This window comes from Helianthus annuus, chromosome 2 (genome assembly GCF_002127325.2).
Source record: "Helianthus annuus cultivar XRQ/B chromosome 2, HanXRQr2.0-SUNRISE, whole genome shotgun sequence".
NCBI lineage: Eukaryota > Viridiplantae > Streptophyta > Magnoliopsida > Asterales > Asteraceae > Helianthus > Helianthus annuus.
In genome coordinates, this window is record NC_035434.2 from 57549221 (window position 1) to 57563921 (window position 14701).

Genomic DNA, 14701 nt, shown 5'->3' on the forward strand with positions numbered 1-14701 from the left:
GCGAGGGGTTATCACAAGTCGAATTATGAGCCATCCACGACCCACCAGCTTCAACCCTCTCAAATTCAGGACCTCTCTGCAAAGTAGAACGGCCACACACTTTTACATCAAAAGGCGCGCCCCGGGTGTAGCGGGTTCCTCGTGGAGGAGTAGCTTCACTTAATTCATAATCAGTCTCGTGGAGGAGTACCTTCTCAACCGAAGCCCTCTCAGGCACCTCTTCCGGACCCTTCCCCTTAGGATCCGGATGAGAGGGAGAAGCATGGATGGGAGATTCGTCATAAACAATCACGGAGAGACGTCAGAGGTGGGATAGTGGAAATATCAGGAGCAGCAATCTTGGGACCATGAGAGGTAGACCGTGTAGATGACGGGTGGTCCGTAGGACAACCTTTAAGTGCCTTTAAAAGATAAAAATCCCATGCTTTACACGGTTAATTGCTTGAACTTGGTAACTACTAGATTTTTGTTGTTGCAGGTGCTTAAGTGCATAAGGAGTTGATTTTATGATGTTTGGATGGAAGCTAACTGTTGGTGGAAGCAGGATTGAAGGAAACAAGTTGTAATGAAGAAAACAACGAAAAGCACTACACATAGAGCCTTAACCTACGGCTCTGACCGTAGGTTACGGCTCCCACTTTTATCAAATGGTTTCACTGTAACCCAGTTGAGCAATGACGTAAAGAAACAATTATCGCCGTAAGCTACGGTGCATGGCGTAGCTTACGGCGCCATGCTTCACCGCCGTTGTCCGCTGGGCACCGTAAGCCACGGCAGGCGGCGTAGCTAACGGCCCCGTCGGGACCACATTTGTAACTTATGCATTAAATGGCTCTTGATGATGATCATTAGGGACCTATCATGTCTTTTTCGGTTATCATCCAGTTAGAGACGAAATTTCGCTAACTTTGGAGCTTGAAGACAATCCTTAATCCTTAGTTTTATATTTTTAATTTCCATGAACATTGAAACTTCTGTGATGATGTTGATTCAAGCCATGAGTGGCTAAACACTTTGTGATCATCCTGGATTGAAGGTTTGCTTGAGACATTTCATGTTTTGATTTCGATTTCTAGAATAATAAACTTGCCATGTTTGTTTGTTTATTATGGTGTGTTGCTAATTGTTTGTAAATGATTAATTGATGCTTTGATCATAAGTTGAAACCATACGTTCTTGGTGCCGTTGGCAATCGAGATATCATGGGTAGAATTAGGATTGGGTATTGAATGATTCATCATCGGGTGACAACCTCGCGTTCTAGGAATCCGAGTACTTAGTCCCCTTTAATCACAACAAGTAGCTATACATGAGCCATGTCTATGTGGTTCTTTCTAGTTTAATTAAAACATGAATGTCAATTGAAACCGGAAGTCTAGGATGGTCATGTGTCTCTAATTTGTTTACAACCAACACTTTTATTTTGTAATTAGAATAATAATTTTAGTTTTTAAAACTCAATCAACCAACCAAATTCTGAATTTACATTTCTTGCAATTTAGTTTACCTTAGTTAATTTAGAGAAACAATTTAAATAGCACATATTCCACAAACTCCGTGTGTTCGATACCCGCTTACCGCTATCTATTTAGTAGTATTTGGATTAAATTTGATTCTGACCATGACATCACGTCAAATTTTAGCGCCGTTGCCGTGGAGTAGTGCGCAACGTGTGTTATTTTTTATCTTCTTAGGTTTGTTATTTTTTCGGGTTTACGCTGGGTGTGTTAGTGTGCAGGTATTTACAGGTGCATGCGTACTAGAAGCTCTCACAAGCTATCACCACTGGCATTTGATCCAGAGATTGAACGAACTTTGAGAGGAAACATAATTTTGTTAAGGGAAAACAGAATCAGCAGTTCACCAACAACACCTACTACACCAATTACACCACTTAGATACATGGATCCACCACCACCACCACCCACTACGGGTGAGCTTACACCACCTTTCATACCATCATCAACACAACCTTCACCAAATACCACCATGTCTAACACCACTACCGACCCTATTCCTCAACATGATGTTACACAAACCACCACAACACTACCATTCACTACCCAAGTTGAACCTACACTTACCTTTAACCCTTCCACTACAATTCCACCATTTTCCAATTTCTTCCCAGCTTCAGGTCAATCATCTTCAACCTATACATTACCACAAAGTTCAACTGTCGTTCATGCTACTTCTACATTTAGACCATCGAACTAATCGGGTTTTCAATATTCATCTTTTCCATTTGGGCAATCTTCGGGTATAGGAGGAGATGGGTATGATGAAGGGTATGAAGATTTTGAGGGTTATGAGGAAGAAGGATACGCATATGGGGGTGATGGAGATCAAGGGGAGCTTGCTTATGTGCAAGGTCAAACTCAAAGAATGCCAAGTGTTGGTGGGATTTCTTAACAACAAATTATACCACAACATATTCGGCCAAGGCCACAAGGGCCACAATTGCAACGTCCTACACCATTACAACAAATTCGTCCGCAAAATGCACAACATCAATTTCAAAGGCCAATTCAACAACAACCGATGCAACATCAATTTTAACCACCATTTGCACCACAAGGACCTATACAAAGACCAATGGGTCCTATGCGTCCAAGAGTTCGTTTGGGTGTACCAAGAAGACATCTTCGAGAGAATGCAAGAGGTATAGAAGCACATTTCAGTCCAGTAAGCACTCATAATCCTTCACCAGTAGTTATTCCTCACAATGATCAAGGGAGGACATTTGAAGTGAGAACCAATTCATTACAAAGCTTGCAAAAGTATAAGGGTCTAGCAACGGAGGAGCCTTATTTTCATTTGGAGGCTTATGATTCGATTTGCAATACTCTTGGGAGTCAAGGATTTCCGGCCGATGACGTCAAATTGGTACTATTCCAATTTTCTTTGGAAGACAAGGCGAAAAAGTGGTTCTACACATTACCTTCGGCATCTATCTACACATGGGCGGAAATGCAACAAATATTCTTAGATGAATTTTATACCGCTCAAAAGACAAATGATGCTAGAAAAGGGTTGAGAAGTTTTCAACAACAACAAGGTGAGATGTTCCATGAGGCATTTGAACGGTTCAACATAATGATCAAGAATTGCCCTCATCATGGGATAGAGTTATGGGAATTGATGAATGCTTTCCATGAGGGGTTAAGTGCCGAAGATGCTCGCGATTTAATGTCCATCACAAATGGTACTTTTGGTACAAACTACGAGCATGACGATTGGGATTTTTTGGAGCAAATGGCAATCACATCAAAAAGAAAAGTTCAAGCATCAAGGAGAGCACGACCGGCCTTTACCCGAACTCAAGTGCATGTGGTAGACGATGGTAATGTTCAAGCTTCTAACAAAATTTATGATGTTTGTGCTATTTGTAATGAGATAGGGCATGCGGCTGAAAATTGCCAAGGAGGTGAAGGGCAATATGAAGAGGTGAATGCTTTGCAAGGGCAAGGAGGGGTGGTAGAAATTACAATATGAATTCTAACACTTACCACCCCGGTTTGAGAAACCACCCAAACTTTCGATACGGGAATCCCTCAAATCAAGCTAACCCGAATTTTCAAGGAAGTCAAGGTAACTTTGGTTCGCGTTAACCTTACAATAATCAAGGTGGATATCGAGGTGGGAACAATCAAGGATACCAAAGGCAATATCAAACGGGTCAAGAGCAAGGGGGGTCTTCGGCTGGAAATGAGATGATGGAGATGTTAAAGACCATGCAAGCGGAGATGCAAAAGAGATATCAAATGGATGACGCGCGCATGCAAAAGGATGAAGCCCGTGATAAAGCAATTCAAACTTTGACCACCCAAATGGGTCAACTCGCAACCGAAGTGGCGGACTTGAAAAAAGGTAAAGGTCAATTACCAAGCGACACTAAGGTAAACCCGTATCATAATTTTTCTAGAGGTAATAATGTTAATATTCATCATATAAGTGTTTTGAGAAGTGGGAAAGAGTACAAAACCAATCCTTCACCGGATTTCGTTGATAGGGTGGTTGAGGACATAACGGGTCAAGAAAGTGAGTATGAAAATGAAACACCTATAATTTCTTCTAAAAAAACCCAATTTTGAAAAAGCAGTTAATAATGAAGAAACTAAAAATAAAAATGAGGATGGGGGATCTAGTCAAGTACCATTTCCCTCGGCTTTATTAGATCCGGGAAAGAAAAACTTTATTTCAAAATGGGGTCCTCAAAAGGAAGAAATGTTGGAGGTTTTCAAACATGTTAAAATTAATCTTCCTTTACTTGAAGCAATAAAACAAGTACCCGCTTACGCCAAGTTTCTAAAAGAATTATGTACTCAAAAGAGGCAACAAAAAGTGCCTAAATTGGTTGACTTGATGGAGCGGGTAAGCGCGGTTTTGAAAGGAGATCTTCCTCCTAAGCTACAAGATCTGGGAACGCCTCTTATTAATATCCAAGTGGGAAATTTTCAAACTGCAAGGGCGTTACTAGATCTTGGCGCCGGAGTAAGTATCTTACCGGGGGGGTTATATGACCAATATGATTTTGGTCCATCGAAACGAGTTGAGACAACGGTGGTATTAGCCGATTTGTCTCATAAACTTCCACGGGGTATTGTGTGGGATGTTATAGTAAAAGTTGATGAATTTTATTATCCGTTGATTTTCTTGTGTTAGATTACTCATCCGCAGACCCAATTCAACAACAAAATGTTATCTTGGGTCGGCCATTTTTGAACACCGCACATGCTATAATTGATTGTTGATATGCTACGGTCGACATGACATTCGGTAATAGAAAAATGAGGTTAAATGTTTTTACTAACTGTGACAACTCGAGTTTCTAAGATTCCATCTTTGCTCTATTGCACGATTAATTGTTTTGACTGTTTGTTGACATGACTTGTTTGTTTCACAACTGTACGTGTTAGTAATAAGTTGAATCGTATTGTGGTTGGTATGTTTTACATGGTGGGTGTTAAGCGTGTATTTATATATGTGTGGTGTGCATTATTAGTGGGTACATAATCATACACGTTTCGTATTGATAGCATGTTTGGCATTTCTAATTCAAAACCAAATAGAAATTTGTGGATATATATATTCTTAGTATTCATAATATGTTTGAGTGTAATGTGAAATGAATGTGTAACCTTTGCCAAAACATCTCTACACTCTCACACGAAAACACCCCCCACTCGAAGTAAACTCCCCACCCGAAATCACCCTCATCTCGAAGTAAAAAGACAGAACTGGGCTTCGGCCCAGTAGCGAACAGATTACATGTTCTTATATTAACCTACGTTGAAATTTGATTAAGAAGTAAACCCTAGAGCACCTCTCTAACCGTGACGGCAACTGCAAGCTTACGGAGTATCCTCTTCCGACCAATTCAATTGTTTTCTATCTCGGTTAGTGATCAAACCAATTATTTGATTTATTGTTTACATCATTGTTAAATGAATTGAAATTGAAGTGTTATAGAGTTGTCTGAACCATCAAATAATTGGTCCAATAGGCATCTTTTAGAGGTAACAGTTGTCGGCCATCTTATGTAAACTTTTTGTTCTTTTTTTTTTACTATTAGTGATCATATACATGTGGGTATGTAATCAGATATTGTTATATATGGTCCAATCATTCCAGTGCATTCAATACTTGTCATAACATCACATGAAAAGCTTAATGATTGAAAATATACATAGTATATTAGAAATCGGTCCAATCATATCATGGTATTAACATTCTTGTCGGCCATATTTGACTTTTATGGCATGTGATTTGAGTTCATTTTTGTTAAATAATAAAGTCTTACCAACCCACATGATGAGAGGAGTGGCCAAATGGGATTCTAGTTGCCTGCATGATCCGACAACTGGTCATGTCGTTGACTATTTAGTATGAACTATGTTGGAGGTTCAATAAGAAGTGGTGATTATGCACTGTTGGTCCAATCGAAAGTGTGTCACCATGCATACTTGATTTCAATTGTGATTGTACTCAAATAAAAATAAATAAATAAGGAGCACCCACATGGGTTTGTCGGCTATAGCTACTAAAGTTAAGAAAGTGTGTAATAGGCCAAATATTCTTATTGGTGGAGATGGGCGGCCATTGATGGCCATTGGCTGATTTTTTTTTTTTAACGGCTCACTAATGCATGATATTCCAACCGATTTGCTTAGGAATTTACTTTGTTGCTGTGCGTGTTATCTCAGTAAGTCCAGGTTGACGCCGTTAGTTGTTGACTCTGTTAAGTGGTTAACCCTGTTAAGTAGTAACTGAGTTAAGTATGCCTTATAGGTTATGAATGTTGACTGGGTTACATTAATCATATTAACTATGATAACTCTATTATGTCACAGTGTTTATGTTAAGTGTGTTAACTCAAATTTTGGCATGTTAGTTCGGTTAATCTTGGTTAACGCCGGTACCGCAATTAAGTTTCCAAGACTGTTAAGGAATAACTAAGTTAAAATAAACTGAGGAAGCCTATAAGGTAAAGCTTGAATTGCATGAATTGATTAACTGCTTATGTGTTACCTGATGTAAACTGTCAAATACACCTTGTGACATAGAGTATATGTGAAACTTTACCAACATGTACTGACTGTGAATACGTGCATACTTTAGGACGTGACTGGTTTACTGTGAGCACTTAACTTAGCATACCGAGCAAACCAAGGTGAGTTCACACAGCCAAGGCATGGGTTCCCAGGGTGGGAATGGGTTGGATGATTGTTTGTGCATGCTTAAATGATACTTGTCGAACTGCCTTCGCACACACCCTGGTTGGTAAAGACTATGGTCGCGAACGAACTACTCAACTGCCTTCGCACACACCCTGGTCGGTAAAGACTATGGTCGCGAACGAACTGATCAATTGCCTTCGCACACACCCTGGTCGGTAAAGACTACGGTCGCGAACTAACGAACCTAATCTTCGCACACATGCCTGGGAGGCCGCGATGGAACTGATACGATATGAAACTTAATTGAACAAACGCACTATTACCCAAACTAAACTATTAACTGTGAACTCGCTCAACTAGTTTGTTGATTATCTGCTGCATGCCTTGCAGGACCTTAGGTACATATTGGAGCTTGCACAAGGAAGGAGCAGGTCGTTGTGGGAATTGGATCGCGAACGTTAATTGAACTCATAACTACATTTGAGAATTTTATTACTATGCTTCCGCTACTTAAACAATGTTTGGTTTTGAAACATCAGTCATATCTTTATGAAGTGTATTAACTACTTTTGATTATTAAATACTATGTTTGATATGATTGATGGCTTGATCCTGGTCATGTCACGCCTCCAAGCGGTGGTACTCCGCGTGTGGGATTTTGGGGGTGTGACAGATTGGTATCAGAGCCATTGGTTATAGAGAACTTGGTTTTAATATGGAAAAACGTTTTTATTAAAACCAGACTATAACCAGAACAGTGCTCTCAACGATCCACAACGACGCTTCGCTCCACGTGCAAGGCTCAACTTCCTAGGTAATAAGGTTTATGCTTATTGCCTACATGCTAGAACTGCATAGAACTTTGCTCGTAGTATGCTTACATTACTTTGCTCACAACTTGTTAATGCTTGAGAACACATACGTGCTTACACTCTTCTGTCATCGCACTATTCGTGAACCATTCTTACTTATGCTACCTTTACTGTTCGATCATGTCTGGACGTGTTGACATGACTCAAGCCCAGTTGACGGCTCTCATTAACGAACAAGTTGCTGCGGCACTTGCAGCCGCACAAGCAGGAGGTATAACCTGCTATTCCAGACCTATTCTAGGATGTTAGATCCTACTCTCGTGACCCAACTCTCGCGCTTAACCTTGACCTATCTTTCTCGCGCAACGGGTCAGAACGCATAGCAACATGCCTGCACATTCAAGAACTTCATGGACTGTCGTCCAAACACATTCAGTGGCCCAGAAGGAGCAGTTGGACTACTCCATTGGTTTGGGAAGCTCGAGTCGGTATTCGAGATGTGTGAATGCCCTGAGGCTCGCAGGGTCAAGTACGCCACTGGTACTTTGGAAGAAATAGCGCTAATCTGGTGGAACGCGCAAGTACGGATACTAGGGTTGGCAACTGCTAACGCCACCCCATGAAACGAATTCAAAGAACGCATTAAAAGGGAATACTGCACGCGTGATGACATCCACAAGTTGGAAGTGGAGCTTTACCATTTGAAAATGACAGGGTCAGGAAATTGATGCTTATACGAAACGGACGAACGAATTGGCCATCTTGTGTCCAACCATGGTGGACCCTCCAAGCAAGTGTATCGAATTGTACCTCAAGGGTCTAGCCTCAGAGATTCCGAGCCATGCTACATCGGTTAACCTCGACAACATCCAAGACATTCAGCGTCTTGCTCATCGCCTCACGGGTCAGGCAGTGGAACAGAACAGGCTGCCAAGTTGTATCAGCGCTATTACTACCGCTACCTCTTCTGCTACTCCCGCTACCCCTAGTGACAGCAAGCGGAAATGGGATGGGTATTCCAGCAAGGGTTCAGCTACCGTTCAGTCTCAAGCACAGCAGCAGCGCAAGAATAGTGATCACCAGAGCCGAGTCAGCCAACTTCTGGTGGTCAGGGGCAGGGTGGATATCGGGGAATTCACCCAATGTGTAACTAATGCAACAGACACCACGGTGGTTAGTGCAACGAGGGACGTTTCCAGAGGTGTCTCAAGATGGGCCATGAAGCTAAGGATTCAGGAGTCCACGGCCTGCAAATCGGAATCGCCAGCAGCAACAGCAAGCAGAAATCCCATGCAAAGAAAAGAAGTTGGAAGACCATCCAGCTGTACGCGACTTTCCTCAGGTGTTTCCTAAAGATTTACCTGGTCTACCGCCTCATCGTCAGGTCGAATTTCAAATCGAGCTCGCTCCAGGAGCAGCACCCATAGCTCGAGTACCGTATCGCTTAGCTCCACCAGAATCGGAAGAACTATCGACGCAGCTACCAGGAATCTTGGATAAGGGATTTATCCGACCTATCTCTTCGCCTTGGGAGCTACAAGAACTATTAGATACCAATTATCGGTGAAAAAGAAGGATGGCACCTTCAGGATGTGAAATTGATTACCGTGAACTGAACAAGATCACAGTGAAGAACCGTTATCCTCTTCCCCGCATTGACGACTTATTCGCCCAGTTGTAAGGGTCGAGTTACTACTCCAAGGTTGATCTACAGGCTGATTATCATCAGCTGAGAGTCCGGGATGAGGACGTCTCCAAGACAGCTTTCAGAGCTCGCCTGCAGTTTTTCATGGAACTTATGAACAGGGTGTGCAAACCCTACCTTGACAAGTTCGTCATTGCCTTCATCGACGCCATTTTGATTTACTCCAAGAGTCAGGAGGAACACGAGCAGCACTTACGTCTTATCTTGGAACTTCTTCGAAAGGAGCAACTGTACGCAAAGTTTTCAAAATGCGACTTCTGGCTTCGTGAAGTCCACTTCTTAGGCCATGTGGTGAACAAGGATGGGATTCATGTCGATCCATCCAAGGTTGATTCGATCAGAAACTGGCCAGCACCACGTACACCGACAGAAATACGCCAATTCTTGGGTTTGGCGGGTTACTACAGGCGATTTATTAAAGACTTCTCAAAGATCGCGCAACCACTTACTATGCTAACACAGAAAGGTGTCGTTTACAGATGGGGTAATACGCAAGAGACCGCTTTTCAGTACTTAAAGGATAGGCTTTGCAGCGCACCTATTCTCTCATTGCCAGAGGGCACAGATGACTTCGTGGTATACTGTGATGCATCCATCCAGGGTCTTGGATGTGTGTTGATGCAACGTGATAAAGTGATAGCCTACGCTTCTCGGCAACTCAAGGTTCATGAACGGAACTACACGACGCACGATTTAGAGCTGGGAGCTGTTGTTTTCGCGCTTAAGATATGGCGACACTACCTGTACGGTACCAGGTGCACGATTTACACCGATCACAGGAGTCTCGAGCATATTCTTAAGCAAAAGGATTTGAATATGCGTCAACGGAGATGGGTTGAACTTCTAAACGACTATGAATGCGCCATCAAGTATCATCCAGGCAAGGCCAATGTTGTGGCTGATGCCCTCAGTCGGAAAGACACTCTACCTAAGCGCGTGCGAGCGCTACAGCTTACTATTCAGTCCAGTCTTCCTGCACAGATACGAGCTGCTCAGATGGAAGCTCTGAAACCCGAAAACGTCACAGCTGAAGCCTTACGCGGTTCAAGGCAACAAATGGAACAAAAGGAAGACGGCGCCTACTATGTAACGGGGCGTATTTGGGTCCCACTTTATGGCGGTTTACGCGAACTTGTAATGGATGAAGCTCACAAGTCTCGCTATTCGGTACATCCAGGGTCGGATAAAATGTACCACGACATCAGTACTACTTATTGGTGGCCTAGTATGAAGGCTCACATCGCTACGTATGTTGGAAAATGCTTAACCTGTGCGAGGGTCAAGGTTGAATATCAGAAACCATCAGGCCTACTTCAGCAGCCTAAGATACCGCAATGGAAATGGGAAGAAATTTCCATGGATTTTGTTACAGGCCTACCTAGATCCCAGCGTGGGAATGACACTATTTGGGTGATCGTGGATCGACTCACCAAGTCTGCACATTTCCTGGCTATGAAGGAAACGGATAAGTTCTCCACTCTCGCAGACATCTATCTTAAGGAAGTTGTTTCTAGGCACAGGGTGCCCATCTCCATATTCTCCGATCGGGATGCACGATTCACGACAGAGCTATAACAGTTACCATACCAGCATTCAAACCGCTCCATTCGAGGCATTGTACGGACGTAAATGCCGGTCACCTCCCTGTTGGGTAGAGGTGGGGGATAGTTAGATTACAAGCCCAGAAATGGTAGTTGACGCTACGGAAAGGATTGCACAGATACGACAACGCATGGCGGCAGCTCGTGACCGTCAGGAAGCCTACGCGGATAAGCGTAGCAAGCCTTTGGAATTTCAGGTCGGGGACCGGGTTTTATTAAAAGTCTCACCCTGGAAGGGTGTGGCTCGATTTGGTAAACGAGGCAAACTCAATCCACGGTATGTTGGACCGTCTGAAATCACTGAAAGAATAGGCCCAGTAGCCTACAGACTGAATCTACCAGCTGAACTCGGTGCAGTTCACAATGTGTTTCACGTGTCAAATCTGAAGAAGTGCCTGTCAGATGAGACCCTCCTAGTTCCTTTTAAGGAACTCACTATCGACGAGCGGTTGCAGTTCGTCGAGGAACCAATTGAAATCACGGACCGGGATGTTAAGGTCCTCAAACACAAGAGAATCCCTCTTGTTCGAGTTCGTTGGAACTCCCAGCGTGGCCCAGAGTATACCTGGGAACGCGAAGATCAAATGACAGAAAAGTACCCCCAGTTATTCGAAACCAATGCTACCACTACTGAGGTTGAAGCTACTACTTCGGAATTTCGGGACGAAATTCCAGATCAACGGGGGAAGGATGTGACACCCCAGGAAAACCAGTGAACGATTGAACTTACCTAGCTTCCTCAGTAAACGGATGCCAAATTTCGGGACGAAATTTCTTTCAAGTTGGGGATAATGTGACAACTCGAGTTTCTAAGATTCCATCTTTGCTCTATTGCACGATTAATTGTTTTGACTGTTTGTTGACATGACTTGTTTGTTTCACAACTGTACGTGTTAGTAATAAGTTGAATCGTATTGTGGTTGGTATGTTTTACATGGTGGGTGTTAAGCGTGTATTTATATATGTGTGGTGTGCATTATTAGTGGGTACATAATCATACACGTTTCGTATTGATAGCATGTTTGGCATTTCTAATTCAAAACCAAATAGAAATTTGTGGATATATATATTCTTAGTATTCATAATATGTTTGAGTGTAATGTGAAATGAATGTGTAACCTTTGCCAAAACATCTCTACACTCTCACACGAAAACACCCCCCACTCGAAGTAAACTCCCCACCCGAAATCACCCTCATCTCGAAGTAAAAAGACAGAACTGGGCTTCGGCCCAGTAGCGAACAGATTACATGTTCTTATATTAACCTACGTTGAAATTTGATTAAGAAGTAAACCCTAGAGCACCTCTCTAACCGTGACGGCAACTGCAAGCTTACGGAGTATCCTCTTCCGACCAATTCAATTGTTTTCTATCTCGGTTAGTGATCAAACCAATTATTTGATTTATTGTTTACATCATTGTTAAATGAATTGAAATTGAAGTGTTATAGAGTTGTCTGAACCATCAAATAATTGGTCCAATAGGCATCTTTTAGAGGTAACAGTTGTCGGCCATCTTATGTAAACTTTTTGTTCTTTTTTTTTACTATTAGTGATCATATACATGTGGGTATGTAATCAGATATTGTTATATATGGTCCAATCATTCCAGTGCATTCAATACTTGTCATAACATCACATGAAAAGCTTAATGATTGAAAATATACATAGTATATTAGAAATCGGTCCAATCATATCATGGTATTAACATTCTTGTCGGCCATATTTGACTTTTATGGCATGGGATTTGAGTTCATTTTTGTTAAATAATAAAGTCTTACCAACCCACATGATGAGAGGAGTGGCCAAATGGGATTCTAGTTGCCTGCATGATCCGACAACTGGTCATGTCGTTGACTATTTAGTATGAACTATGTTGGAGGTTCAATAAGAAGTGGTGATTATGCACTGTTGGTCCAATCGAAAGTGTGTCACCATGCATACTTGATTTCAATTGTGATTGTACTCAAATAAAAATAAATAAATAAGGAGCACCCACATGGGTTTGTCGGCTATAGCTACTAAAGTTAAGAAAGTGTGTAATAGGCCAAATATTCTTATTGGTGGAGATGGGCGGCCATTGATGGCCATTGGCTGATTTTTTTTTTTTAACGGCTCACTAATGCATGATATTCCAACCGATTTGCTTAGGAATTTACTTTGTTGCTGTGCGTGTTATCTCAGTAAGTCCAGGTTGACGCCGTTAGTTGTTGACTCTTTTAAGTGGTTAACCCTGTTAAGTAGTAACTGAGTTAAGTATGCCTTATAGGTTATGAATGTTGACTGGGTTACATTAATCATATTAACTATGATAACTCTATTATGTCACAGTGTTTATGTTAAGTGTGTTAACTCAAATTTTGGCATGTTAGTTCGGTTAATCTTGGTTAACGCCGGTACCGCAATTAAGTTTCCAAGACTGTTAAGGAATAACTAAGTTAAAATAAACTGAGGAAGCCTATAAGGTAAAGCTTGAATTGCATGAATTGATTAACTGCTTATGTGCTACCTGATGTAAACTGTCAAATACACCTTGTGACATAGAGTATATGTGAAACTTTACCAACATGTACTGACTGTGAATACGTGCATACTTTAGGACGTGACTGGTTTACTGTGAGCACTTAACTTAGCATACCGAGCAAACCAAGGTGAGTTCACACAGCCAAGGCATGGGTTCCCAGGGTGGGAATGGGTTGGATGATTGTTTGTGCATGCTTAAATGATACTTGTCGAACTGCCTTCGCACACACCCTGGTTGGTAAAGAGTATGTTCTTGGACCGAGTTTAGGGAGTTGTTTGTTGTCCGAGTATGTTCTTGAACCGAGTTTAATATCATGTTTCCAGTCTGAGTTTAATCCTTATACATATACTTGTTCGAGTTTAATGGATCAAGAGGGGACCGAGTTTAATGAAAGGAGGGTGGACCGAATTTAATCTGATGTATAGTGTCCGAGGTTAATATGTTGTAGCTTGTCCGAAGTTAATAAGATGTTGTTTAGTCCGAGTTTAATACATGCCACTTTGGTTCGAGTTTATCATGTCACTTTGGTCCGAGTTTAACATGTCACTTTGGTCCGAGTTTAATACATGTCACCTTGGTCCGAGTTTAATCTGATACCCCTCATGTCCGACTTTGTTAGAATAAGCATGGACCGAGTTTATTTGATGAGCACATGGGCCGAGTTTAATTGAGGAGAATAGGGACCGAGTTTGTTGAACATTACATGTGGCCCGACCCTTGTATGCAAGGGGGATAGGCCCGACTTTCTTGATGTGTTGTGGATGCCTGATTTCATTAAGCATCAAAAGGGCCCGAGTTTGTGACCACTTCCCATGTCCGACTTGTAACCCCCTCCTTAGTGTCTGAGCTATGTTCAATGTATGCATGCTTAACTTAATTTGTTCGTCAGCAAACACGTTGAGTAACAGTTCTGTAAACAGTTAACTTTATCATCATACGCATGAAAACTTGTTAAGCATGTAATGTAGTTACACATGTAAATCGGGATAAGTGTAATAGTTCTGTGAAATTATGTTATTATGTTGAGCATGTTGATCCTGTGAACACGACTAATCTGTTAACTGCGTTACTGAGTAACCTTATTTGTATCAATTAAGAACTGTATTGTATGTGATGCATGATATTAACAATAAAACACTATATGCTGTGTATTACCTGCGTATTAATACGAACATGAACTGATTCACTACACGTGCACACAATAGGACTTGACTGATTACTTGTGAGCGCATAACCTAGCATACCGAGCAAACCAAGGTGAGTTCACACTCCTACTAAGGCATGGGATTCCCGGGTCGTGGGAATGGGATAAAGGTTACCATTGACTAAGAACGTATATATGCTTTTCCTAGACTATCACCTACCATGGTCCTCGGATGT

General features: G+C 41.9%; 1 non-coding gene across 1 annotated transcript; it reads right to left on the bottom strand.

Moving 5' to 3' along the window:
• Positions 1–3019: 3019 nt before the first annotated feature.
• On the bottom strand, positions 3020–3125 carry LOC118489802. The gene has a single exon (XR_004887816.1). It is a non-coding gene; the product is annotated as a small nucleolar RNA R71 (small nucleolar RNA).
• Between the last annotated feature and the right edge of the window lie 11576 nt (positions 3126–14701).